This window comes from Leucoraja erinacea, chromosome 25, assembly GCF_028641065.1.
Source record: "Leucoraja erinacea ecotype New England chromosome 25, Leri_hhj_1, whole genome shotgun sequence".
Taxonomy (NCBI): Eukaryota; Metazoa; Chordata; class Chondrichthyes; order Rajiformes; family Rajidae; genus Leucoraja; species Leucoraja erinaceus.
In genome coordinates this window covers 8,918,789-8,945,225 of record NC_073401.1, presented here as the reverse complement: position 1 = coordinate 8,945,225, position 26,437 = coordinate 8,918,789, and the positions used below count along the sequence as shown (strand labels likewise).

General features: G+C 44.2%; 1 protein-coding gene across 3 annotated transcripts in view; it reads left to right on the top strand.

Moving 5' to 3' along the window:
- tpcn1 (two pore segment channel 1) overlaps nucleotides 1–26,437 on the top strand; it is a 79,962-nt gene that overhangs the window by 905 nt on the left and 52,620 nt on the right. Inside the window, exon 1 of one of the 3 annotated variants that reach the window (XM_055655615.1) lies at nucleotides 18,330–18,702. The exons of 1 other annotated variant lie outside the window; for it this stretch is intronic. The gene's annotated coding sequence lies outside the window, so the exon portion shown is untranslated. Of the gene's footprint in view, nucleotides 1–18,329; nucleotides 18,703–21,486; nucleotides 22,430–26,437 lie in introns of those variants that run through there. One more of the 3 variants, XM_055655617.1, reaches the window with a different exon arrangement.

Sequence of the window (26,437 nt, the reverse complement as noted above, 5' to 3'; positions counted from 1 at the left end):
TAAATGGTATTGTGGTCTTTATTGTAAGTGGTGTGAATACAAAATTAAAGATGTCTTTCATCAATTAGATATGACTATGTTGAGACAATGCCTGGGACATTGTGTGTTGTTTTGCTCAGCTTATCTAAAAAAGTTATAATTATTATTAAAGACATAGAATGAAGATTCACAAAATTGGTTCCTGGTCTCTCAAATTATGAGATATTGAGTAGTTTGGCCTATATTCTCAAGAAGTTAGAGGAATGAGAAATGACCCCAATTCTTCGAGGACATGAGAGGGTAAAGAATCCCTTGGTTAAAGAATCTAGATCTACCGAGTTAGTCTTAAAATGAATGGTAACCATTTAGGATGGATATGAGGAGAAATGTTTTCACTCGGACGATAGTGAAGCTCAGTCAATCTGATGATTACATTCATAAGAAAGATTGTTAGATCTTGTTAATAATGGTGGTACTGTAATTGTTGAACTCCCATAGTTGTTTCAGCATTTAATGACATGGAATTATATTGTTATGATACTTCAGACTTGAGCTTGTAACTCCGCCTGGCTATTTATGAATAAGGTGAAGTTTTATTGTGGTGCATTGATCTTTTAGCAGTCACCCGTTATCCCTGTGTTGTCACTTATATAAATCAATTTGCTATTAATCATTACCTCTTATAGACTAATCAAATATTTCATAAATTTAAAAAATATATTTTCCCACGGGTCTCGTTTGTATGGATAAGAATGATTTAGAGGGGTATGAGCCAAATGCGGGCAGGTGAAACGAGCCTAGATGGGGCATCTTGGTCGGCATGGACAAGTCAGGCCAAAGGGCCTGTTTCCATGCTGTATGACTCTGTCTGAGTTTCTGTCTGAGAAAGTACTCTTCCATTTGCTTTGAATATAGTTGCAATGGTCTTTGCCAGCCACTCCCAGGTGGAAAACCATTACATGAGCCAAAGGAAAACACCAGCATTTCTTATTGTAATCTCTAAATCGATGAGTGTTTTGTTCCTTTTTCACCAGATAATTTAGCTGATGAAACTCTTCATATAAACTTGCTAATTCCAATGGAAATGCCCCAATATATGTATGTCCCTATGCCTCCTCCCTCGACTCTGTCCAGGGAACCCGGCAGTCCTTTCAGGTTAGGCACTTGAACCTCCTCCAATCTCATCTACTGCATCCATTGTTGAAAATGTGGACTTATACATCGGCGAGACCAAACGTAGACTGGGCGATCGTTTAGCTGAACACCTTCGCTCGGTCACCCTGGAGCTACCTGATAGTCCGGTTACACTTTAATTCCCATTCCCAAACTGACCTTTCTGTCCAAGGCCTCCTCCATTGTCAGAGTGAGGATAATTGCAAATTTGAGGAACAGCATCTCATAATTCACTTGGGCAGTTTACAACCCAGTAGAATGACTATTGATTTCTCAAACTTCAAGTAACCCCTACATTCCCTCTCTCTCCATCCCTCCCCCACCCAAGTCACACCAGGTTCTCGTTTTCACCTAGCAAACAGCTAACAATGGCCTGTTCCCTTTATCATCGTTACTTTTTTACATATCTTTCATTCATTTGTTCCATATCTCTCTACATCACCGTCTATATCTCCTGTTTCCCTTTCCCCTGACTAGTCTGAAGAAGGGTCTCGACCAGAAATGTCACCCTTTCCTTCTCTCCAGAGATGCTGCCTGTCCCGCTGAGTTATTCCAGCATTTTGTGTCTACCGCCAGTATTTTAGCTCTTGCATTAAAATTATAATTTATCACCTCTGACATTAACCTGATGAATTTCAATGGTCCTTTATTGTCATGTGTACTGAGGTACAGTGAAATTTGATTTACAATGCAGTCATGCAAAAAAAGCAACAAGATACAAAACTACATAAAGATTAAACATAAACAGCCACCATAGTGGCTGTGAGAATCCCTACAGCACACAGCATAAGCGGAGACCCACACCCATCAGTTCAATGTCTGGGCCACACACACGCTCCTTCACTGTGATGTGACCAGAGTTGCACCGACCGCTGTCACTCTCTCTGCAGTCCCTGTCTGCCCGAACAGTCAGAAAGCCATCCGCACTCGCACCAGATTCCAGGATGTTCTCGTGGCATGATGTCCCCACAAACAACAAGATCACTGCACTCACGGCAATCCCTATGAGTCCCCACCAGCACAGGCAGCACGTCCTTCTTGTTTTTCGGCGACCCCATGTTCCCCACTGTGATGGAAGGCAAATAACTTTTACCTTCTTACTCCTTTTCTCTCGCGGTCGGGGCGATCGAAGCATCCGCAGTCGGGGCGATTGATGCCCCCGCAACGGGGCGATCGAGGCTCCCACGATCGAGGCGGTCGAAGCTCCTGCGGTTGGGACTCCTGAAGTCGATCCCTAACAAAGGGATCGCCAGCTCCACGATGTTATGGCTGCAGTGCGGATGGAGATACTATACGGAAAAAGTCGCTTCTCCGTTGAGGGAAGAGATAAAAAAAGTTTCCCCCTCCACCACATAATACAAAAATTAAGGATCCACTAAAACATAGAATTAAACCAGACTAAAAACAACAAAAGAAGAAAGGGACGAGACAGGCTGTTGGCGAGGCTGCCACTTACGGCGCCACCCGGTGGTAACAGAATCTCGTCTGTTTTCAGTAATTCTCATATCCTATCTCTCATGCTTTGTCCAATTTCAGTTGGGGTGCTTTTTTTTGTATAGATATTTCTGTTTATAAAACTGTAAATTGCATTCGCTATTTTAATGGTTTTATTGGACTATAGCTAATTTTTCAAGAAATTATATATTTTATCTCCCAGGTTTCTCTGCTTTAAACTCTTTGGTATCTTCCTATAAAGTCTTTATGTCTAAATATAATTTCCTCTCAGATTGTAGTCTTGCCTGTCATCCCATTCGATAATCCATATGCTTCTTTTTGAAAATGTATTGTAGTAGTTTTCATGTAAAAAAAACCATCTGGACACTGCATCAAGGCATAATTGCACAAAATGTGACAGCAAGATAAAGCTGAACATACTAGGATGAGTGACTAATGGCTTAATCAAAGTGGGAAGAGAAAGACAGAGAAAAGTGGAAAATGGTAATACTTGGGGATGGAACACCTGAAAGCTTAGTCAATGGAAGTCAGTTGTCAGTGTTATGACAAAGACATTTATAGATGATGTAGAGATGTAGCATTGTTGACAGGCTGTCTGACTAGAGGAAGCTGTCAGATAAGGAGGGACAAGGCCATGAAATGATTGAAATTTTATCTTAGAAGAATTTTAGGGGCCAGTCGCCAATGGAGATGAGCAAGCATGAAAGTATATGCATGAAAGCAATGAGTAATAAGCGGACAGTCTTTTATCATTTTTCTTGTGATTTTCTCATTTCCTATTCTGCATCATTCATATTTTGATGCTTTTATTCTCATTTTCAAGTTTAAAATCTCAAAACAAAAATAGATTGACTATTTTCAAATATCAATTAACAGTCCTTTTGGAAATTGCAAAATGATAGTTTAGAAAATGTAATGTATTCTTCTAAAATTGAAATAAGAGTGCATTTTTGGAGTGGATGTGGAAAGCTGGGAACAAGCCTTTGAATCATTTACCAGTTTCATCCTGAGCCTGTGAGCTACATTTTTAACCTTCACTGTCAAAAACTATGACCGAGAGGCAGTGAAAATTAACTGGGGGTCAAACACACTGGTTTCCAATCAGTCCAAATGCAATTTAAAATTGTGATGGCTTGGACATCCATCTTTCTTTAGCTATGCAAATTGGACTCTGCTGATGATGATACTAGGACTCAATTGCAAAGGTAACCCGAGGCATCAGCAGAGGAACATTGGTGGTTTTCCTGCCAAGTAAAATCTGCTGGGAGCTGGACTGAGTGCAGGAAGAAAATAGAAATTATGTCATATAACTCAATGTTGACATGCACCACATGATTACATTTCTATGTTTTATTTCTTCATGCAATGCACTTCTGGTTGCCAGTTGCATGATCTTCATTTGTGCATCTGTAGTCTCCGAACAGCACAAGTCACTCATTCAGACATGGGCCTTCACCTGTGTTTCTTGTTTCATTGTTTGGTAAAGGGGATAGGCTCAGTGAAGTCTAGACTGGGAACATGCTTCAGACTGGTCTATTTTAGCATAATTTCCTTGTTTGGATGGAGTATTAAACATACGGCTGCAATGGTATGTTTAATACTCCAACTAAACTGGAAATGTTTTTGGTTGGACTGGAAATGGGAGTCCATTTTCTCTCGAAATTACAAATGGAGATTAAACTTAAAATTGTAGGAATTTCTCCTTGCAGGATGTTATGTATATCTGAGTTCCCTACTCAAGGTAAATTGCAAAAAAATTGGAATTCGGGGAACAGGTGAGAGTTCAGCATGGGGCAAAGTATCCGTGTTCATATTGAATGGTGTGGGAAGTGGAGGGGGGGGGGGAGTAACTAGATGGCTTACTCCAACTCCTTTTGTTTCTTGTAATCTTGTGTTATATATTTTTTTTCTTGTAATCGTGTGTTATATCTAGTATTCTAGTATTTCATGGCTGATATCAGGTCACAAACTGCTTAGTTGTTGAGGTAGAAGTGGAGAGAGGAATTATAGGATGATTGAAGGAAGAGCTGGAGGGTAACGGATATCGGAAAAGATAGAGCGATTAAATGGATATTGTGCTTGGTATTAGTAAATATATAGAGGTGCCCATGAAGTGCTTTTAGATCATGCCATGTTCCTCTAATATTGTACATTAATCATTCTGAAGGTTTGAACATTCCTCCAATTGTAACAGTTTTACTTAGCTGATTAAGATTTGCCAACAGTTGTTTTGACCTCATCCTTGTGTTACTAAATAGCAAAATTGTAGACAATATAATTTGTATCAACACATAGGCAAGGACACTCTGATATCATTCATCCCTTTGCATACATGATGGGAGAAAAAGAGATTTTGACAAATATATGACAAACTCTTTTCAAAATAGTCATTGTTTTATAAAAGACTCCTGGGCTTTCATTGATAAAACTAACCAAAGAATAAGGGGAAAATCATGCAGATTGTAGTAAGTTTCAGGCTAGAGAATGTTCCAGACCAAGTTAGAGTCCCAGACTAACCACAGCCATCCATTGATTGCATGCTATAATGGGCTATAAAGCAAAGTCAAGAAAAAGCACTGGCAGCAATGTATCCCTCCTAATGATGTCAATGCTGTTTTGTTTCCTTAATCAAGATTCGCCCTCTGGTGGGGAAAAACTCAACCTCGACTCTATCATGGCCCATGAGGGTCTCATAGGTTTCAATGAGATCATCTACAGTGTCCCCCATAATGTTTGGGACAAAGACCCATCACTTATTTATTTGCCTCTGTACTATACAATTTGAGATTTATAATAGAAAAAAATAACGTGGTTAAAGTGCACATTGTCTGATTTTAATAATGCCCATTTTCATACATTTTGTTTTCACCATGTAGAAATTACAGTACTGTTTATACAGAGTCCCCCCCCCCCCCCCCCCCCATTTTAGGGCACCATAATGTTTGGGACACATGGCTTCACAGGAGTTTGTAATTGCCTCCTTAATGCAGGTATAAGAGAACTCTCAGCACGTAGTCTTTCCTCCTGTCTTTCCATCACCTTTGGCAACTTTTATTGCAACATGAGGACCAAAGTTGTGCCAATGAAAGTCAAAGAAGCCATTATGAGACTGAGAAACATGAATAAAACTGTTCGAGACGTCAGCTAAACCTTAGGCTTACCAAAATGAACTGTTTGGAACATCATTAAGAAGAAATATAACACTGGTGAGCTTACTAATCGCAAAAGGACTGGCAGGCCAAGTGGTCATTTGTCAATGACCACTGTCCGCAGAAGACTTCATGAACAGAAATACAGACTTTTTTTGCGTTTGAGGCAGCAGAAGTTATGTAACGCCCTCCAGGCACTGTAGCCAGTTCCATGTGCTGTTGTCGAGGGCCGTGAGGTTACCCCCTCCACCAGGAGGGCGGAGGACAGCGCAGTTGAAAATGACATGCTGAGCTGTTTGCTGGTCTGCTCCACACATGCAGGCTGCTGATGAACGCAGCCCCCAGCAATGCATGTTACCGTTGAACTGGCTGACCCCTATATGGAGCCGGTTCAGAGCGACCCACTCTTTGTGGGGCAGGTCCATGCCGGGTGGGGCTGTGGTGTTCGGTGCAACAGTAAATTGCAGAGGTCGCAAAGTCTGTTCCCAGCTGGTTCTCCATGCTCTTATTGTGTTGAAACCGGAGCCACAGAGGGTTGCTGCGTGATGGGAGAAGGGGCAATGAGATGACAGGCATTGAGGTCCCAGTTGCTGTGTGTCCTGGGTTTGGCATCCAATCGGGCCTTGCACACCAGCCTATAAGTGATGTTTATGTTTAGGTACTCTCTGCGAAGCTTGGCGGATGTGATACCTGCGACCAACGGCAGAAGATCCGTCAGAGTAGGGCATAGGCAGCCCGGTGATGATCTGCATGGTGTCTAGCTTGCTAGTATGAGCGCTGCTGCACCATGCGGGGGCAGCGTACTCAGCAGCGCTGTACACGAGTGCAGCAGAAATACAGAGGCTACGCTGCAAGACACAAACGACTGGTTAGCTGCAAAAATAGAATTGCCAGGTTACAGTTTGCCAAGAAGTGCTTAAAAGAGCAACCACAGTTTTGGACAGTTGAGATGAAGATTAACTTATAGCAGAGTGATGGCAAGAGCAAAGTATGGAGGAGAGAGGAACTGTCCAAGATCCAAAGCATACAGTACCACCTCATCTGTGAAACACGGTGGTGGGGATGTTATGGCCTGGGCATGTATGGCTGCTGAAGGTACTGGCTCACTTATCTTCATTGATGATACAACTGCTGATGATAGTAGCAGAATGAATTCTGAAGTGTATAGACACATCCTATCTGCTCAAGTTCAAACAAATGCCTTAAAACTCAATGAGCCTTGGCAATGGTGTTCACATCTGGACACAAATAAATAAACAATTTAAAGGTTTTTCTATTTAAGCATTAATGATTTTTTTTAAACCAGTGAATTGTATAGATTAGCTTTTATAAGTGTTGCAACCGTTTCCTTTAGTTACAAATTATTGATTGAATATCTGTTGTGCTTTTGATAGTAATATTTATTTGTTTAATCTGTGAAATTTGTAGGTCAAATGAAAACAAAATCTAACCAGTTTGGGGAGAGATAGGATCAGTGCATAGTGTGGTTAGTGAAATGAAAATAATGTATCTATGAGATCAAAGGAATGGCAAATGTCTTCTGAAACCACATAGCAGGGCTCTTGCTTAACTTTTTTTCCCTGTTGCCCGCCGGGCAAACTTGGCAGCTTTTTAGGTTGCCAAATGACAGTTTAGGTGGTCATTTAAGATGGCTTGCATGACGCGTGCGATAATGTGCTCGGACGAAGTGCGAACCAGTCGGAATTATACTCAATGAAGCATTTAGATATTATTTCTGCTTCAAATAAAGTCACAAACGAAACAGTCACCAATCAAGACATGATATATCCCACAATGACATGCAGCAAAATTAAAAGACAGTATCTCAACTCTTTCTACATTGCAATTAATGCAATTTCTATTAGTTCTTTCCACTTCCAAACAAAAATGTCGTTGAATTATTCAGCGTATGATCAACCTGTGTCAATAAATCCTGGACCATGGTAACATATATGCGTACGTATAGTTATGAATGTTGCTCATTAAATAACTACAGTACTGATATTCCATATTAAGAGCATTGATTTGCCGTTAAAATGAATTCTATAATAAAGTGTCAACGGTAAAATTATGAGGGGAGAGCACGGGGGATGTCAGTGATGTTGAATGGGGGTGGATGGGGTAGACAAAAGTGCTGGAGAAACTTAGCGGGTGAGGCAGCATCTATGGAGCAAAGGAAATCGGCAACGTTTCGGGTCGAGACCTTTCTTCAGACTGTTCCCCCCATTCTTCTTGAATGGGAGGATCAGTACAGGATGGATGGGGGGAGATCAGCGCAGGATGAATGGGGGAGGGATCAGTACAGTGTGGATCGGAGGGTCTGTGCAGGATGAATGGGGGATCACTACAGGATGAATGAGAGGAAGGTGCAGGGTAAATGGAGGGTGGGTCAGTACGGGATGAATGTGTGGATTAGTACAGGATGGATGGGGGATCAGTACAGGATGGATGGAGGAGAAGTGCAGGATGGATGGGAAAGGGGTAAGTACAGGGTGAATTGGGGAACCAGTGCAGGATGGATGGGTGTGGGGGGGGGGGGGGGGGGGGGGGGGGGGGGGCAGGCAGGAGAATCAATGCGAGGTGGATAAGGTGATCAGCGCAGGATGAATAGATTGGTGGGGGGGGGGGGGGAAGAGGAGATGGGGAGCGGAGCACAGGGGAGGCGGGAATGGGGATCAGTGCTGGATGTAGAGGAGGGGTCCCAGGATAAGGGGGGGGGGGGAAGAGAGAGAGAGAGATCTGGAGGAAGGAGGGTCAGCACTCCTTGGACAACATCGCCCCGCTGCCTTGGCCGTTGGGATTTCCTCGCCACCGCCTCCCTCCTCCACCAGCCAACAGCAAGGTGTGGGGCCGAGCGGTGCAGCTCAAAGATCCTATAGCTATAGGATCTATGGTGCAGCTGCTTCAGAAGTATCGGAGCGAATGACGGGTCCCGCACAGCGGCTCCATCTCTTCCTCCTCCTCCCTGCTTGCAAACCCGCTAACAGCGATAACCGCTTTCAAAACAAACCCTCCCGCACGCCGAGGCCTCCCCCTCCCACCCTCCTCCCGGCCTCGGCGTGCGGGAGGGTTTGTTTTGAAAATGCGCCGTTAGCGGATTTGCAAGCAGCAGCCCTTATCAGGGCGGGCAGGGTGCGGGAGGAGGAGGAGATGGAGCCGCTGTCGCAGTTCGGGGGCCGTCATTCGCTGCGACCCTTCGTCACCCCGCACCTAGTATCTTTCCCACGCAATACAGCCGTCACCGCCGACACAAAATGTTGCATTCCTTTTCTCCAGAGATGCTGCCTGACCCGCGGAGTTACTCCAGTTTTTTGTGTCTATCTTCAGTACAAACCAGTATCTGGTTGCCAAGCCGGGCAAAATGACTCGGTGTTTAGGTTGCCCGGCGGCGCCTCAGAATAAAAGGATGTACCTGTAGAAAGATGATGAGGAATTTCTTTAGTCAGAGGGTGGTGAATCAGTGGAATTCATTGCCACAGATGGTTGTGGAGGCCGTCAATTAATATTTTTAAGGCGGAGATTCACAGATTTGTGATTAGTAAGGGTGTCGGGTATTATGGGGAGAAGGCAGGATAATATAGTTGAGAGGGAAAGATATATCAGCCATGATTAAATGGTGGAGTAGACTTGATTGGCCTAATTCTGCTCCTGCTCTATGTAGACGCCTGTAGGTAGATGCTCCCGGTTTACCTTCGCTAGGTCCTGTCTTAGCTTAATGAAATTTGTCTTCCCCTAATTTAAGATCTTTATTCCTTATTCATCCCAATCTTTTTATATAACCACTTTGAAATGTACAGTTAAGGGCCTGTCCTACTTGGGCGACCTAATCCGCGAGTTCTGGCGAGTTTGACCTCGACTCGTACTCGCAGCACGGTCGACACAAGGTTGTAGGAGGTCTTCGTATCTCTCCTTCATGCTCGAGAGTGGTCTCCGCGTACTCAAGGCCTCAGCTAGGTTTTTTCGATATGTTAAAAAATGCACAAGAGAAAAAAAAGGTCGCCATGGAAAAAAATCGATACTTTTTTTACTCGTAGGTTTCGTCCTAGTAGGTCGGCATGTTAGTCGTAGGTAATCGAGGGTAGTCAAAGGTAGTTGTAGATAGTCATCATAATCGAAGGAGGTCGTCTTCACTCTCCACTATTCGGTGTCCAGTTTTCCCGAAGTTAGTCGTAGCTAGTTGAAGCTGGTCTTCAACATAGTCGAAGGAGGTCATCAACATGTCATTTTTTCAAACTCTTCTAAACTCGCCAATTAGGTCGCCCAAGTGGCTGCTATCTCTAAGATGTTCCGCCACTGACACCACTCCACTTGACCAAATATGTTGCTCAAAATGAGGTCCAGCAATGCTGTTTTCCTCTTGAGTCTATGTACATATTGTACAGCTGGACATATCTTAAAAAAAACATCCCCTCTGAGCCTTGATATTAAAACCACATAGTACTAGACTCCTAGTACTAGAACCATTTTTTGTTGCATTTCTCTGTTGTTTGCCCACATATCTATTCCTCAGTTTCCTGTTAACTGTTAAGAGGCCTGCAATACATTCCCAAAAGTGACAATAGGACTTTTGTTCCTAATCGCCAGCTCTACAGCCTTTTCTGAGGAACTTTCTAGAACGTCCTCCCTCAATACTGAAGCAATACATTCCTTGATTAACTGTTTAGGTGCGACTCATCCGACATGTACAGTTTTCACCTTCCCTAGAAATAGCCCCATTGATCCAGGAACCTAAAACCCATCTTCCTGCACCATCCCTTCTGCCACACATTCATCTTAACTATCCTTCTGTTCCTCTAATCAGTAGTTTGTGACAGTGGAAACAATCCGGAGATTACAACTTTTGAGGTCCTGCTTTTTAAATGGCTTCGTAGCTCCCTAAACTCCTGTTGCAGGATCTCATCCCTATCTACAATGATCACTCGGTGGTATCTCCAATGACCACTGGCTACTCACCCTCCCCCTTCAGAATGTGCTGAAGCCAGTTTACGATATTCTTGCAATGGGGAGAGAGCAAACCATCCTGGACTCTGCCCCTTCACTCCTAAATTTTAGTTTCTGAGTAATTTGTCTAGCTAAAGACTTCGAAAACCAAAGGAGTGCTGTTTTATTTGTAGATAGGAATTATGACCAGTTTTACTGATACAAAAAACCTGAAGTAGTTCCATTTCTGTCATATAATTTCAGGTGCTTTTGAGAAAGTTCGCACGTGACAGGATTTATGGTTGGTTGTACTATTATTTTTTTTTCAAATCAAGAATCGATGAAGACGAATTTGACTAGCCAAGAAGAAACCCCTTGATGAATGAATCCAACTGTAGAATTCTTTAATGTGCATGACAGTATACATTACCAATATTAAACTGATGAGAACAGTCAAGCTTGCAATGAAAAAATATTAGACGTACTTTTATTTTCTGCTTGCAGTTCTAGTATCTTCTATATTACTAAAATTCTGATCTTGACCGCTTTTGGCCCACTGTGCAGCGATTTCCGACTGAACGCAGCCACCTACGGCCGTCATTTTTGGCCAGCTCGCTCAGAGCCCCCCTCCGCCTTACGGGTGCGGAGGATTTTTCCCATCAATGACAAATCAGAGAGATATTGATGTTTTAAAAAAAATCACCAATCTCTCTGGAGGGAGGGGGAGGGACTATAAAACCAGGAAGTGGTGTGCCTCAGTCAGTCTCTGCAAGATGGACGAAGCCAAGGGTAACGTCTCTCTGAGCTCTGAATAACACTGAACAAATGTCTACACAACTGTGAGTCCCCTTAATGTGGTTTGAAAATGAAAATATGATTTGTTTGAAGTAAAAAGACACTGCCTGCAAATGGTTGTTTGGGTGCTTTGGTTTAAAGTTGAAAGGCACTACTTACTGCAAATGGTGGCTTGGGTGTTTTGCTTGAAGTTGAAAGGCACTACTTACTGCACACGGTGGCTTGGGTGCTTTGGCTTGAGGTTGAAAGGCACTACTTCCAGCAAATGGTGGCTTGGGTGCTTTGGCTTGAAGTTGAAAGGCACTAACTGCAAATGGTGGCTTGGGTGCTTTGGCTTGAAGTTGAAAGGCACTAACTGCAAATGGTGGCTTGGGTGCTTTGGCTTGAAGTTGAAAGGCACTACTTACTGCAAATGGTGGCTTGGGTGCTTTGGCTTGAAGTTGAAAGGCACTTACTGCAAATGGTGGCTTGGGTGCTTTGGCTTGAAGTTGAAAGGCACTACTTACTGCAAAGGCACTTACTACTGCAAGTTGAAAGGCACTACTTACTGCAAATGGTGGCTTGGGTGCTTTGGCTTGAAGTTGAAAGGCACTACTTACTGCAAATGGTTGCTTGGGTGCTTTGCTTGAAGTTGAAAGGCACTTCTTACTGCAAATGGTGGCTTGGGTGCTTTGGCTTGAAGTTGAAAGGCACTTCTTACTGCAAATGGTGGCTTGGGTGCTTTGGCTTGAAGTTGAAAGGCACTTCTTACTGCAAATGGTGGCTTGGGTGCTTTGCTTGAAGTTGAAAGGCACCACTTACTGCAAATGGTGGCATGACGTTGAAAGGCACTACTTACTGCAAATGGTGGCTTGGGTGCTTTGGCTTGAAGTTGAAAGGCACTACTGCAAATGCACTTACTTCCTGTTTGCACTGTATATTGATTTTAGATAAAACGCTACCACTTACGGCTGTGATTTTTGGCCATCTTACTCAGTCCCCCCTCCGCTGAGCAGGTGCAGAGAATTCTTCCCATCAATGAAAAATAAAAGTGTTATTAGTGTTTAAAAAATGTTGAGAATCTCTCTCCTGTCAATCGCGCCATGAAAGCCACACCTTTTCTGGTGGGAGGGGGTGGGGTTATAAAACCCAGAAGTGTGGGTGTGGCTTAGTCTCTGCATGATGGGGAAGGAGAGGTCATGACTCTGTCTGTGCTGTGAATCAACTGAACACGCTGAATGGCAACTGAACAGTGAGTTTGGTGTTTTGTGTGGTTTTATGGTGGTTTCACCCTGCATGAAATGGCATGAAGCTGCATTTGAATTTGGTGGCCTTGCACCCTGCTTGGTGGAATGAAACTGCACTTGAATTTCCTTGCTTGAAGTGGTATGAAACTGCACTGAATTTGGTGGCCTTGCACCCTGCTGAAAGTGGTATGAAACTGCACTTGAATTTGGTGGCCTTGGATCCAGCTTGAAGTGGTATGAAACTGCACGAATTCGGTGGCCTTGCACCCTGCTTGAAGTGGTTGGAAATTGCACTTGAATTTGGCGGCCTTGCACCCTGCTTGAAATGGAATTTCAAGGAATAGTCACGAGTCCAGCCGTAAGTGAGCTGCCAGCAGATCAGATTTGAGGGACTGAGCTGCCACCCCAAGAACCCATACCAGCACTCCAGAAAGCCCCCCCCCCACTGGCCACCAATATTGGAATTGGTGGAGAGGTGGAATATTGCGTCGGGGGACCAGCCCTCCTGTGTGAACATGGTGACCACTTAGTCTAGTACCTACTATGTTTTCACTTGCTTAAACCGCATCAATAAATAAACCAGATTGCACAGAAGCAACATTTTCTGAGTTAATGTGCAAAAGGATTTTGTATTGTAAGTAGCTATCTACAGTTCTTTAGTGTCAAATTGATACCAGAATCATGTTTATGTTGAACTCGCAGAATTTGCAGTTTGCAGCATGCAGCTAAAACCAAATATGTCATTGTATAACACATTTCTTGATTACTCTGGCATGGTTGGCAGAGCAAGTGGTTTCACTCATTTAACAGGTACAACATTGCAGTAGGATTTCACATGCTTTAGCTTAACTCCAAGGTACTAGGATTCCTTGGTAAACTGCACATCCACACCCCTTTGGGGGCCACCATGGCACAGCAGTAGAGTTGCGGCCTTCCAGCGCTTGCAACGCCGGAGACCCAGGTTCAATTCCGCCTACGGGTGCCTGTCTATGGAATTTGTACATTCTCCCCGTGACCGCATGGGTTTTCTCCAAGATCTTTGGTCTCCAAGATCTTTGGTTTCCTCCCACATTCCAAAGAAGCACAGGTTTGTAGGTTAATTGGCTTGGTGAATGTATAAATTATCCCTAGTGTGTGGGATAGTGTGCTGGGCAACGCGGACTCAGTGGGCCGGAGGGCCTGTTTCCTTGCTGTATCTCTAAAACTAAAACATAGACTAATTGTATGCACAAATCAGTAAAAAAAAAAAACTGCAAGGTTTTGTTTTTAATATGATTGCCTGTTTTTTGTGGAGTCAAATTATATAAATTGGAGCTTCCGGTACTTTGTAATAAAGTACAAGGTGCCTTATTTTCACTTTTGCATCAATGGAATGTACAGATGTAACTTGTGTCTGCTCTGATCAATTTAGGCACAGCCCTTTGAAAAAGTCATTCTACATTAGGGAATTTGAGACAAATGGTATGTCTAAACTTTTCATTTGTGCTTTACATAATTGGTAGATTTATCTTTGTTATGTATTTATATTTTACTTAATGGTATTACTGAGTGTAATTTTCTTCTAATTTTGTCTGGGGGGGGACTACCATGTTTTATTTGAAAAGTCATCAATTTTTTCAAGCCTCTTGAAGTATTAAAGTTTCATAAGTTTGTATTTGATGTATGAATAATACTGAATAAACAGTTTGAAGAGGAAGACATTAAGTGGAGATTAAGCCATGCCTATTTATTCAAATTAATCTTTAAGAAAGTTGAAATATTAATTAATCTGAATTAAGCAACACAGGCAGGATGAATGCTGTATAAATACAATTGAATTATATGAATTTTGAGTTAAGCAGCAATGTACTGAGGAATAGATTCTATTTTGGGAAAAAAAAGTAAAACTACCAAACAATATATTGATTGAATCACAGTTTAAGTGATTTGCCAGATCCACATGTCACCCTTTCCAATTATGAACTTGTTCATCCAAATATTGATTTTATTCCTCACTTCACTGATTTTCCCCTTGCCTGATCATGGTCTATCCTTCCATCTGCTGATCGACTCTGATCAGTACCCACAAACCTCCAATCCTTCCTCACAACTAACCAAAGCTGATTTAGATGCAGAGCCAGGCATTTCTGCAATTGTTTGAATGTGTCTAATTGAATGGGATTTTCCTCTGACATAAACATGTTACTTCAAAAGAAAGAACCTCCAATTATGTGCAGTTCTGTTTGAGAGGAACAAGGATAGTGTGTGGATTCTATTTGAACACCATGATATTCTACTTCTACTTATTCAAAAGTTGCTCTTTTGGAAACTTTCCACGTAAAATAAAGCACCAGAGTTTGGTCTTTTCTTATGTAGGCTTACAATATTTCAGGTATGATGCTATGTCATTGTAGAGGCAGCTAATTTTATTCAGGGCATCATGTAATGGTGTTACTGTTGAGATACAACAATCAAAGAGTTGAGTCATCTATACCTGATTACAAGAGCCAGGATTTTGCCATAAATACCTTTTCATGCCTTTTTTGATGATTTCACCAGGATACCTTTTCATGCCTTTTTCATGATCGAGTGCCTAAATCAGCCTTTTTTTGCCGTTTTGCTAAAAGGTCTTGCTATTTACCTAGTTGTACTGTTTTCTATGTTAACATATTAATATTAATGTTATTATAAGAAAACCTCCACCACCAGGGCGAAATCGGGGGCGCCACCATCGGTCATTCATTTGATTGTGCCTCTGCCTGCTGGTTCAGTCTTCTCCAAGAACTATTTAAGAAAGAACTGCAGATGCTGGAAAAATCGAAGGTAGACAAAAAATGCTGGAGAAACTCAGCGGGTGAGGCAGCATCTATGGAAAGAAGGAATCGGCGAGGTTTCGGGTTGAGACCCTGCTTCAGACTGATATGGGGTGGGGGGGGGCGCGGCAAAAAGAAAGGAAGAGGCAGAGACTGTAGGACTAGAAGGAGAGGTGGGAGGGGGAGGAGGGAGAAGACAAGGTCTATCTAAAATGGGAGAAGTCAATGTTGATACCGCTGGGGTGTAGACTACCCAAGCGAAATACCTAAGCTTGTCTCCTCACTACATTTACTGCTGGCTCCAGTCACAAATCTGAGTTTTCGAGTGATCTGTGCAAGGCATTCATTGATGCTGGAATTCCACTGTGGAAATTGGAAAACAAACCTCTCGGAGGTTTTTTAGAGAAATAGACAGAGGAACATAGACCAAGCGAGTCATTATTACGGAAAAATTATGTTGACAGCAACTTCAACATTGTTGTGCAGAAAATTAGAGATGAAGTAGCATGCAACAAAATATGAGTCTCAATAGACGAGACGACGGTGCTGTGGGGAGATATGTTGCCAATGTGGTCATCGGTACACTGGAGGCAGGTCACTATCAAAGGAGTATTTGTTGGCATCGGAAGTATTGGAGGTGAAACAGCTCAACTGTTGATCAGTTGTTTATATCTTCACTTGCTGTACTTTGGCCAGAAGGTATAAAACACGAGAATGTTCTTCTGTTTGTGACTTAGTTTTATTCTCCAAAATATTGCATTTGACATTCTTAGCTCAAGGACTTCAAAGAATTGCTAAACACGTACGTAGCTTGTTTCAAAATGTTGTTCGCCTAGATTTCAATGTCAATAAAATCTTCCTCAAAGCACCGTCACGTGTGCAGTTGTTCAAGGAAATGGCACCTGAGATTCCACTACCTCCTCAGCCCGTTTTGACTAGGTGGGATACATGGCTCCCCACTGTATTCTACTATGATGCAAATTTTGAAAAGATAAAGGAAATAGTCAACTATTTTGAAGAAGAATCTGCTGCGGTCAGGATCGTCAGTGAAATCATGCAGAAAAAGTCCCTCCACCAAGATCTTGTATTTATTGCTTCCAATTTTGCAAACTTCCCACAAGCTATCACTTCCCTTAAGAAACGTGGCAAAATATTAGTGAATAACTTGCAGGTTTTCAACAAAGTAACTGACAATATTCGTAAAGTTCCTGGTGATGGAGGTAAAGACATACAAGAAAAATGTGAGAGAGTGATTTTAGCTAACAAAGATTTTAAAGAAATAGAAAATATAGCTAAAGTTCTCAAAGGTGGTTGTAATGCACAAGATATCGACATGAATATAGAGTCTGTAGCTTATTTCGGGTATGCACCAGTGACCTCAGCTGAGGTAGAAAGACGTTTTTCACAACTGAAGCATATTCTGTCTGACAGCATAGTTTAATACCAGATAATTTGAGAAAAATGCTAGTAATTATGTGCAACCAGGCAACTTTGGTCATTTAATGTGGTATACCTTTATATTATCATTTTTAACCATATTTTGGTGATGGAAATAAATGCCTTGTTATGCCTTTTTTGTCAATGTGCCTTTTTTGTAATTTTATTTTGCCTTTTTGCTTGCCTATTTCAGGGTTTTTTAGTGCCTAAACTTCCTGGCTCTACTGATTACTCTCCAATAATCATATCTGGTACACATCTATGAAAATGAGTGTGGAAATTAGTTTAGCAGAGATCTCCATCTCCAGAAGCAAGTATTCCCTCCCCCAATTTCAAGCCAATAATATGCCGATAGCCAGTGTGACGATTCTTACAAGAAGAGGAAATGCTGCTACGATTGGAACTAAATTGATTTTACCATTGATCTACATATTCAGAATACAAGGTTGGAGAAAGAAAATAACTCTTGATGCAGCAAAATTTATACAGATTTTCAAACTAATATGTTTGTGATATGATTTTCCTGTAACTTTTAGCAAAGATATTCTCAGTTGTAATGCAAGGCAATGATAAAATTTGTCATTTTAAACATACACATGCAGTGGAAGTGTTATTTGTTTTAATTTTTCTTCAGTTTTATCCCTTACTCTCTGTGCATTGACTGTGATGATTCTTATCCTTTAACATTCCCATTATTTGATCATGTTATGGTGGTACTTATGCATGTCTTTTTTTGACACTGCATTGTAGTGCAGGGAGGCATCCAATGCAATCTAATCATCTCATCATCTGAAGACCACTGATACATTTCCAGCAGAAGTCATTAAATAGCAATCAGATGGAGAAGAGTTAAAGGAGGCCACAATACCACAGTCCTTGCCAAAAACGGGTTGCACAAAGGATCAGACTATGGTCTTGCTGGTCAATCGTATCCGAGCTGTTAAATGGATAAACTCACCAAATGTGTATTTTTAATAATGGGAATCCAACCTCAGGTTAAAATTAGCCCTCATCAGAGGTTCATTGCAACACTGTAACTCTCTCATGACCTTTTTGGCCTTGCTATAGAACTGTTTGCATGATAGAATAACAAAACTACTTGCTGAAACTATGCCTGACCTTGATAAAATGCAGATTAAAATGAATGTCATTGCAGACAGTAGAGACAACCTTGATGCAGTGAGAATCTCTCATTTCATAAATGTTATTGCCAACTTGGTTGACTGCCAGCTCCGTGGCATTTGTATCAAACAAATATTCTGTCTCCAAATTAGAACATTTGCTGTATATTTTGAATTTTAATGTAATTGAAAATGAGAAAATGGCGGCGCCTTGCTCGGCTGCGGCTGCACTGGCTCCCGATAGCAATAGAATGTTAACAGTAACTAACTTACTTAGTCCGGAGAGTTTGATGGTCATTGCTCAGTGTGACGGAGTGCAGGTGGTGTGTGACTGTCAGTTCGTGTTGGAGCTACGTGCATCCGGCAGTTCGGCAGTCGTGGATCCGGCCACTCTGGAAACTCAACGGAGTCTCGGACTGCTGCGTCGGCTGGAATCAGCGGCCTGTGAAGCTGCGGAGTCTCCTACCAGCACTGGCCACACTCGGCGGAAACGGTGCGACAGGAAGCAGAAGCGCGGCACTGGGAGGGGGGGCAAAAGGCGAAACTAAGGGCTAACCCCTGCAGAACATCGCTTCCATCTATTCTGCTCGCTAACGTCTGCTCCTTGGAGAGTAAGTTGGACTACCCGAGGCTGGATTTAGTAACCAAACAGGAGGTGAGAGATTGCTGCGCCCTGATCTTAACAGAGACATGGTTAAACTCCTTTGTTCCCGACGGCGCTATTAGCGTGGAGGGCCGAACAACATTCCGGTTGGACAGGAGCTGCGCTCTCAGTGGGAAATCCAAGGGTGGTAGTGTGTGCATTTACACTAATAACAGCTGGTGTAATAATGCCACGGTGGTCTCAAATCATTGCTCCCCAGACATTGAGTTTTGGACAATAAAGTGCAGACCCTTCGATCTGCCCAGGGAATTTACTATCATAACCATCACAGCCGTGTACATCCCCCCCCACCAGTCCAAACACTAAGGAGGCCCTGAATGCTCTTTATAGCTCCATTAGTGACTTGCAAACGACACATCCAGATGGTGGTTTCATTGTTGCTGGGGATTTTAACCAGGCCACCATGACTGTTCTCCCACATTACTACCAGCATGTGGACTTTGCAACCAGGGCAGTGAACACACTGGACCTAGCTTATACAAACATCAAGAAGGCATTCGAGGCTGTCCCCCTCCCCCACTTTGGCTCCTCAGACCATATCTCTGTGATGCTAATTCATGCATACAGGCCCCTGCTTACCAGAGAAAAACCTCCTGTGAAGCAGGTTAGGGTGTGGCCAGAGGGAGCTATGAAAGCATTACAGGACTGCTTTGGGTGCATGGACTGGGACATGTGCAAGAAGGCTGCAACTGGCAGTCAACACACCAACCTGGAGGAGTATGCTGCGTCTGTGTCTGCTTACATGGAAAAGTGCATAGAGGATATCTGTGTCACCAAGACCATCACTATACGGGCCAACCAGAAACCCTGGATGAGCCTTGAGGTACGTGGAATGCTGAGAGCATGAAATGCCGTGTTTAAATCCGGTGACTTGGTGGCACTCAGATCCGCAAGAGCCAACCTGAACCGAGTCATCAGGCTAGCAAAGCGTGCTCATGGTCAGAAAATCCAGAGCTTCTTTCATGTCCCCATGAACACCAGGCGCATGTGGCAGGGAATCCAAACCATTACGGACTATAAGACTGCTTCACCACCCTGTGAAGACAACATAAACTTCCTCAATGAACTCAATAAATATTTTGGATGGTTCGAAGCATTCAACAACACACCTGCGAGGAAAGGTATTCCTCACTATGATGAACAGGCAATCAGTCTTGATACAGTGGATGTCCGGAGGACCCTAAAAGGAGTGAACACACAGAAGGCGGCATGCTCTGATAACATACTAGGCCGGGTGCTCAGGGAATGTGCTGATCAGCTGGCACGTTCTTACTGACATCTTCAACACCTCGCTGAACCAGGCTGTTGTCCCATCGTGTTTCAAGACTGCCACCATCATATCAGTACCAAAACAATCCGCAATAACATGTCTCAATGATTACCGCCATGTAGCACTCCCTCCCATAATGATGAAGTGCTTCGAGAGGCTGGTCAGGGACCATATTACCTCCAGATTCCCCCCAACACTTGACCCGTTCCAGTTTGCTTACAGGCCAAACTGCTCCACAGAGGATGCCATATCCTTCGTACTCCACCTGAGCCTGGCACATCTAGAGGAGAAGAACACACATGTGCGAATGCTGTACGTGGACTTCAGTTCGGGTCGAGACCTTTCTTCAGACTGTTCCCCCCATTCAGATGGGGAGGGGAGCACGGGGGACGGGAATGGGGATCAGTGCTGGATGTAGGGGGGGGGTCCCAGGATAAGAGGGGGGGGGAGGGGGGGGCCGGGGGGGGGAGAGGAAGGAGGAGAGGAGGGGAGGCAGAGGGAGAGGGAGAGAACGAGAGAAAGAGAGAGAGTCTCAGCGCTCCTTGGACAACATCGCCCCGCTGCCTTGGCCATTGGGATTTCCTCGCCACCGCCTCCCTCCTCCGCCAGCCAACAGCAAGGTGCAGGGCCGAGCGGTGCAGCTCAAAGATCCTATAGCTATAGGATCTATGGTGCAGCTGCTTCAGACGTATCGGAGCGAATGACGGGTCACAGCGGCAGCGGCTCCATCTTCTCCTCCTCCCTGATACCGGCCGCTGCTTGCAAATCCACTAACGGCGATAACTGCTTTCAAAACAAACCCTCCCGCACGCCGAGGCCTCCCCCTCCCTTCCAACCTCCCGGCCTCGGCGTGCGGGAGGGTTTGTTTTGAAAGTGCGCCGTTAGCGGATTTGCAAGCAGCGGCCCTTATCAGGGTGGGCGGGGTGCGGGAGGAGGAAGAGATGGAGCCGCTGTCGCTGTTCGGGGGCCGTCATTCGCTGCGACCCTTCGTCACCCCGCACCTAGTATCTTTCCCTCGCAATACAGCCGTCACCGCCGACACAAAATGTTGCGTTCCTTTTCTCCAGAGATGCTGCCTGACCCGCGGAGTTACTCCAGTTTTTTGTGTCTATCTTCGGTACAAACCAGTATCTGGTTGCCAAGCCGGGCAAAATGACTCGGTGTTAGGTTGCCCGGCGGCGCTTTGAGTGGTCAATGGCACCCGGGCAACCGTTAATTTCGAGCCCTGCATAGACAAGTATTAAAATGTATTCGTTTTGGCAGAGATGTGTGCCTGATGCCAAGAGAAGGTATGAAATGTGTAAAATCTTTGCAAATGGTTTTCATTTTATCATTTAGAGTAACGATGAGAATGTCTATTTCACATTGCTTCAAAAGATGCATTTTCTACAAATATCTTGTAAGGCCTATTGTTTATTTAGTACGTCAATTATTTAGTACGGGTTGGTAGATGTGCTTCAACAGGAACAATTCTTGCACACTTCACTATTTGATGCTTTTTCTCTGATTTGATGCCATATCCTTCGTACTCCACCTGAGCCTGGCACATCTGGAGGAGAAGAACACACATGTGCGAATGCTGTACGTGGACTTCAGTTCAGCGTTCAATACAATTATCCCTCAGCACTTGGTAAGCAAATTGGGTTCATTGGGCCTCAGCACCCCCTTGTGTAACTGGCTACTGGACTTTCTCACTGACAGACCCCAGTCAGTGCGGGTTGGAAACAACACCTCCAACATCATCTCTCTGAGCACCGGCTCCCCTCAGGACTGTGTCCTGAGTCCACTGCTGTTTACCCTGATGACCCAGGCCTGCTGTGCCAGGTTTAGTACAAACCACATCATGAAGTATGCAGATGAAACAGCAGTGGTGGGCCTTATCCGGGACAACAATGATCTGGCTTACAGGGAGGAGATGAAACAACTGGTGGACTGGTGCAACACGAATAATCTGGTCCTGGATGTTGACAAAACAAAGGAGGTCATTGTTGACTTCAGGAGACACTGGCACATTCACACACCACTACACATTAATGACATTGATGTGGGGTTGGTCAGTAGCACTAAGTTCCTGGGGGTGCAGATCACGAACAGTCTGACCTGGTCACAAAACATCGCATCACTAGTTAAGAGAGCGCAGCAGCGGTTGCACTTTCTGTGCCGGATGAGAAGAGCTCACCTCCCCCATCCCGTCCTCACCGCTTTCTACAGTGGCGCCATATAGAGCATTTTGACCAGCTGCATCTCTGTCTGGTTTGGGGACTGCAAAGCCTCCGACTGGAAGGCCGTGCAGAGAGTGATGAGGACGGCTGAAAAAAATCATCGGGACTTCTCTCCCTTCAATCCGGGACATTGCGTGCAAACGTTGCTCGTCCAAGGCCAACAGCATTATAAAAGACCCCACACATTTCCATCATGGACTGTTCACTCTGCTGCCCTTGGGAAAAGGTATCGTAGTATAAGGAGCAGAACGGCCTGGTTTTGCAACAGCTTCTTCCCCCCGACTCATCAGACTCTTGAATTCCATATAATGTGCTGCCACTATTATCTATTTTATCTTTTTATCTATTTTATCCTTTTGTTATTTTATGTTGCACGGTGAGTCAGATGCAACAACATTTTGTTCAGATTTGCATTTGTTGGTTTATTTTTGAATGACAATAAAGTCTTTGATTGATTGATTGAATTGTGCTTGGTAACTTAATTAAAATGCCACAGGTTTTCATGAATTTTTATTGTAAACCTATTGGCCTCTTACAGTGTTTTAGAATTATAAATTAATTATAGAATATTTTTAATGATTTGGAATTTGCAATCTTCAAGCCAGAATTAGTAAAAAAAAATACAGTTTTAAAATTATTTTGCCACGAAACATCAACTGGATATCACTTGTTCGCTCATTGTACATAAGCCTTAATTTGTATGGAGCCTGCAAACAAATGTGAGCCATAGATTTGTTCAGTTATTATTGTCACGTGTACTAAGATACAGTGAAAAGCTTTTGTTTGCTTGCTGGTGATATTTATTCCTAGAAACTTGACCAATTTGTTCAATTTGAAGGAAGCAACCTTGGATCTCATTCATAATTATTGCCTGGTTGCTGGCAGTAAAAGATGTATGCACGCATACCAAAGTTATTCTTGGTGTTAAAGTGTTTATCTTTACTCTGCTACAGGTGCACAACCTTTTATCCGAAAGCCTTGGGACCAACTTTTCGTAATTCAGAATTTTTCGGCTTTCGGAATGGAAGATTTTTAGCGTAGATTTTAACGGCTGACGCAGTGGTAGAGTGCGCGGCTCATATCCGCAAGGTCGCGAGTTTGCTCCTCGATCCCGGCAGTTACTCGATCGCGAGTTTGAGTCTTCAATGTAGTTTTTTCTTGCAGAATAGGAGAGAATAGGGAGGGTTAGGCTGGGATCATTCTCTGCGAGATGATCTTAGTGTGGGAGACAAGTGTAGGAGAGGTGTACTGACTGTGTGGGCAGAACTTTGGAAGTGATTGCCCACCATTCTCAAAAGCCGCTGTGTCTCCCTGTCCCTCCAACTCCAGAGGAATCCGCTCCCCGTTGGGCCGCTACGGCGACAAGTGACAGTTCGCCCACAGCTCGAGCTGCGCCCCCTCATCCGCAACCCGGGTTCCTCTGGAGTTGGAGCGGGGCTGGGCTAGAGTTGTTGCTGGCTGTGAGTCTCTGGGATCTCCGTGCTTTCAGTGGGCCTGGGGGTCGGTGTCCCGATGAGGGGGCGCAGCTCGGTCTGTGGGCGAACTGCCACTTGTCGCTGTAGCGGTGCATCGGGGAGCGGCTTCTGGTGGTCCTGACGTCTCTCAGCTCCTGTCCAGGGGGATGGCCGGAGACGTCAGGACCAACAGGAACCCGCTCCGCGATGCGCCGCTACAGAGACAAGTGGCAGTTCGCCCGCAGCCCGAGCTGCGCCCCCTCATCCGCAACCCGGGTTCCTCTGGAGTTGGAGCGGGGCTGGGCTAGAGTTGCTGCTGGCTGTGAGTCTATGGGATCTCCGTGCTTGCAGTCGGTGTCCCGTTGGTCCTGACGTCTCCGGTCACCCCCCTGGAATGGAGCTGAGACTGGGAACTGTACCGCCCTTGCCCCCTCCCTCTGCAACTGCAAACAACCCCACAGTTCCCAGTCTCAGCTCCTGTACAGGGGGGTGGCCGGAGACGTCACAGCCCGAGCTGCGCCCCCTCATCCGCAACCCCAAGACCAAGACGCACCTTGCACACCATCAGCTTCTGTCCCTACGGGGAGCGTGTTCCTCTGGAATTGGAACGGGGCTGGGCTGCTGCTGGCTGTGGGTCTCTGGGATCTCCGTGCTTGCAGTGGGCCTGGGGGCCGGTGTCCCGTTGATCCTGACGTCTCCGGTGACTGGCACTGGCTCCAACGTGAAGACAGTGCAAAGCCCCCGCGCCAGTGCAATGCGCGGGGAGCTGGAGAGGGGAGGGAAGGGGTCACACACATGGCCGGGAAGCAGAGGGGTGTAGGTGGGGTGAAACTGAAGGGAGCGACAATTTGCTGCTGCCTGCCGTGTAAAAAGTTCAAGACTCACGATACACTGTGTATCTGAGTCTACCGTGGGAACTTTTTAACTCAGCGGGCAGGCAGCAGCAGATTGTCAATTATTAACCCTCCCGCGCAATATACCCTCACCTTCTCTTTTATGAATGGGGATTTAGTTCCCCTTTCTTCGAGGACCGACCGGAGGTTCCGCTGTCACCTCTGCGGGCCGCCCTCGGTGAATGTCTTCAAGGACCTTTCTTCAAGGACCGAAAAAATCTCCGCTATTCGGAGCTTTTCGTTATTTGGAACTTCGGATAAAAGGTTGTGCACCTGTATCATGAGTCACGCAGACTCAGTGATCCATTGCCTTCATTGGGTGGAATGGATCACTGCTTGTGGCTTCAGGTTTATCCTGGAAAGCAAAGGTGACTACTCAATATTTTTCTCTGTTACCAACTGTCTGCCTCGATCTACTAACTAGCCTTTTCTGACATTATCTTCAACACCAACAGCAACAATGAGAGAACTAATCAGTAAGATTATACGCATCTGTCCAGATCCCTCTGCTGAATCTCTAATACTAATTCCCAAACACCCTCCACTCTTTTCTCCAACTTTGCTTGTTTGTCCAGCCTAACAACCCAAAATTCTCCAAGATTCCCCCCCCCCTGGCCCTGAATCTACATATTCCTTTCATGCTTATAAAATCTGCAAAATTTAAATACCTTCTGGACTTTTGGCCCTGTTTCCACTAAGCTACCTAAATTCTTCAGAATTATAAAAAAGTTAATTAATTTTTACTTATTTATGGAATAAATAAAGGCATCATTGGCTAATTGTTTCCGATTCCTAATTGCTCTTGAGAAGATGGTGGTGAGCCACTTTATTGAGCCACTGTATTCAGTCCTTGTGGTACAGACCTTGGGTAGGGAATTCCAGGATTTGGACTCGGTGATGAGATGTATTTCCAAATCAAGATGTCTTGAGACAAGGACGGGAACCTGCTTATGCAAGTTCTGATACACCAGATGCCCATGTGCTTTATGGGGGTAGAGGTCTCGGGTTTGGGAATAGATTAGACAGTGTTATTCTTGGGTAATCATCACTATCTTTCAATCATCACCACTCCCCCGGAGTAAAAGAAAATCCTTGACCTCTGTCTAGTAAAGTTATAGGTGATAGGAGCAGAAAAATTAGGCCATTCAGCCCATCAAGTCGACTCCACCATTCAATCATGGCTTATCTATCTTTCTCTATTAACCCCATTTTCCTGCCTTCTCCCCATAACTCCTGACGCCCGTAATAGTCAAGAATGTATCTATCTCTGCCTTAAAATATGCTGAAACCGACTGTGTCTGTCCCTTTCGATGCTGCTTGAGAGCTGTATGCTTCCAATATGTTCTATTTGGCTTGGATTTCAAGCTGTAGCATTGTATTCAATTTCATGACCTGGTTTAAATCAAAGGTAGACATGGTAAAATGCTGGAGTAACTCAGCGGGTGAGGCAGCATCTCTGGAAGGAGAAGGAATGGGTGACGTTTCGGGCCGAGACCCTTGTTAAGACCAACATGCTGCCTCTGTTGAACAATGGTTACCTTGTGATATTGGTCTTCTAAAAATTAGATAGTGCCCACATAAAACAAGCTAAAGAACACTAAAAACATACATTTAACACATACTATTAAACACAAAGGAAAGAAAGCACATCAATCAGCAATTTCCTTATCCTATAACTTTAAAGGGATAACTTTAAACTACAAAACCTGTGTAGTTCCTAGAGAATGACACCCATTATAAAGCCACAAGTGATACTTTTCTCGGATAAGCTCTTACCAGCAGATCTAAACTCTGTGTGAAATGCTGAACTCATTTGACTGCTGCTCAACATTGATGATGGTCCGTGAGCATCCTTGTCACTGCAGGTTGGGAATCATTGCTAGAGAA